The 2637-nt window shown below is 38.0% G+C and overlaps 1 long non-coding RNA gene across 1 annotated transcript; it reads right to left on the bottom strand.

The window, feature by feature from the left end:
- Window positions 1-299: 299 nt before the first annotated feature.
- On the bottom strand, window positions 300-1279 carry LOC129771191 (uncharacterized). The gene is made up of 3 exons (XR_008742308.1): window positions 1145-1279; window positions 959-1084; window positions 300-898 (listed from the first exon to the last, which is right to left on the bottom strand). It is a non-coding gene; the product is annotated as an uncharacterized LOC129771191 (long non-coding RNA).
- Between the last annotated feature and the right edge of the window lie 1358 nt (window positions 1280-2637).

The following is a 2637-nucleotide window of genomic DNA, read 5'->3' on the forward strand; positions in this document are numbered from 1 at the left end:
GGGTCTGGGTAGTATCGCATCAGTGTTGTTAAAATGCTATGTACTCTTTCAACTTGCAGAGAGGCTAAAAACTAATCATTAACCCACGGCCGGTAAGTATAGGTTACGGAGACCTGAATGGCTATACTTAATGATCGTGTGTCCAATCCCAGGATCCTTCATAGATTGATTGCCCTTTTTCAAGGCTAGAGGTTAATGCACTTAGCGATTTAAAGCTTTCATAAGAGAAAAAATCAATCAAACTACAACATTAGCAATATTTTTTCTGGTAACACGGAAATTTTATTGATTATCCCTATACCGCATCAAAAAATCTTCATACACCATACCGTGGAGAATTTTTCATTTTGATTTATTGAACTATCAATGAAGCCGCAGAAGCCCGGAAGTATACGTCCACGACCTACGAGTACAGCACAGTCTGACTTAGCATCATCTGAAAAATTCATGATGTCCCAGAGCTTATAGGGTAGATGTACCTATCATCGCAATAGTACCTATTATGGTAATACGAGTGAGTTTTTTACTAGTTTAGTAAACATATCTTATTTTTGAAGGCTCTAATATGATTTTTATACATCAGAAATCTCGATTTTAATACTTGATTCCATGCAAAACATTGTTCTTTGGTTGAAAAATTTAGTTTGAAAATAGTGTGTCCCATTGATGCTTGCTTCATAGCATTTTGCTAAGGATTATGTGGTCAAAATAATGAGATTTATATGTTGTGAAGTGGCTGTTTTGATGCAAACATAGTGTAGACGCATACATTACAACCTTCTTGATATTGTGACTCAACCAATTTATACGATTTTTTAGAAATAAACATGTATTTTTGTATTTCCGTATGTTCGGGAATAAAATCAATCGCCGATTCTTTTTAGCGTAATGCTTCAAGCTAGAAATTTATTGGATGATAATTACATATTGTATAAGTCTATCGTATGTATGAACTTACAGATTCGGTACGGCTTCAAGCCTTATTACTCCCCGAACAAATCTTGGCTTCCCTTTTGGGGTCTTCTAAAATATAATGAATTAGGCTAACCTAATTCAATTGTGCGTGCGTTTACTCCTGGGATTGCTATGGAAACATAGTTTAGTCTTTAGGAATATGTACGCAATAATAATTAGTTTTATCTACCTACGACAGCTACAATGTAGTGTTAATTATTCACTTCAGAAAATATTGAACACTTCTATAATTGAATCGAATTGAATACAACCTTTTATCCTTTCTCCTCAAGTAACAAAAAAACTTCTTTTTTTTACGTCAAGCATTCAACCGATCTCGTTTGCTTATACCTGTGTCAGTTCCCTTATCTAGCCAGTGAGTGGCACTGATAACGGCAAGGTTGCTAAATGTGGGGCTGAATCGTCAACACCGTATGTGGTACAATTTTACATCTACGTGACAATTATCGCAATGTCGAGAGCTGCCTTGTTCCTATTACGGTTGTACGAAATCGCTGCAAAGCTGAAAAGCAGATCTGCTATGTCCCCATTATGGTTGTACGTTGTTAAGTAATGGTTGTTATGCTATTATGGTTGTACCTCATGTTTTCACGCTGTGCAATTGCATATCATAGGGTGCTTTTGAACGCTCAGTAGTGTTGTGAAATTAAATCCTAGGTGAATGTGTTACTATCCTTTGTTCATGTCCTGAAGAGAAGCGAAAACTGCATCACAACCCTTACGCCTTTGTGATTCTCTTGTCAGCTAGCAGAGAGGCTAGTCAACGAGGAGCAGGCAGTTATTTTAAAACCGGGAAGCATATAACAACAGCCTGATCTAGAGATGAAACGGATATTTGGTATCCTGCCTATCCGGTCAATATTTGGTATCGGGATGGATACCGGATATTAGAAAAAAAAATGGTTTTTTCATTAACAGAAGATAAATCAATACCGGAATTTGTAATGTTTTTTAATTCTTTTTTGATTTGTAGTTAATTAAGTGTACCCTCTCTCAGATTATCATCCCGGAAGTTCTTTTTGACGTAGAACTACGTCTTTCAGGAAGGGTGCCAAATCAGAAAACAGGTCACGTTTTTGTGAAATAAAGTTAACGTTAATAACTATTTTCACAGCGAACAAATTCTGATGATTTGCACATCAATGGAATCGGAAATTCTCTAAGATTTGTTTGATATACTATACAGTACAATCCACTAATGCCTACACAGTTTAATTTAATGAAAACTGGAAGCATTCTCATTTTCCCATACATTTGTTCTGCCGATTTGTGTGCATACCCGAACAGAGCTGTCAATAACGAGCAACTGATACATTCGTTTCTGCTCGTTTTCAACCTATTTGGTAGAAATGAGCCATCCGCGATTTGAAGCCACACGTTCCGTGGACACCGACTGGACAACATCGTTGCTGGACGAGCCGGACGGCGAGGGATCGAGTGCCTTTCTCAAGGCAAGAGGATGGAGGGGTAATGCTGGAGTAGAGTAAAGTTTTCCAAGGGCCTTTCTCAACGCTAGGTACGAATGAACTGGAAAAGTTTAAAGTCTCTATAATAAAAAACCGAACTGAACCTGAAGCCACACCACTTCTCGTTTGGTGGTAATCGAAGCAACATGGTTGCCGCAGAGCGTCGAGCGGGAGAGGATTGTTTTCTTGTCGGGTG

The sequence above is a fragment of the Toxorhynchites rutilus genome, chromosome 2 (assembly GCF_029784135.1).
Source record: "Toxorhynchites rutilus septentrionalis strain SRP chromosome 2, ASM2978413v1, whole genome shotgun sequence".
NCBI lineage: Eukaryota > Metazoa > Arthropoda > Insecta > Diptera > Culicidae > Toxorhynchites > Toxorhynchites rutilus.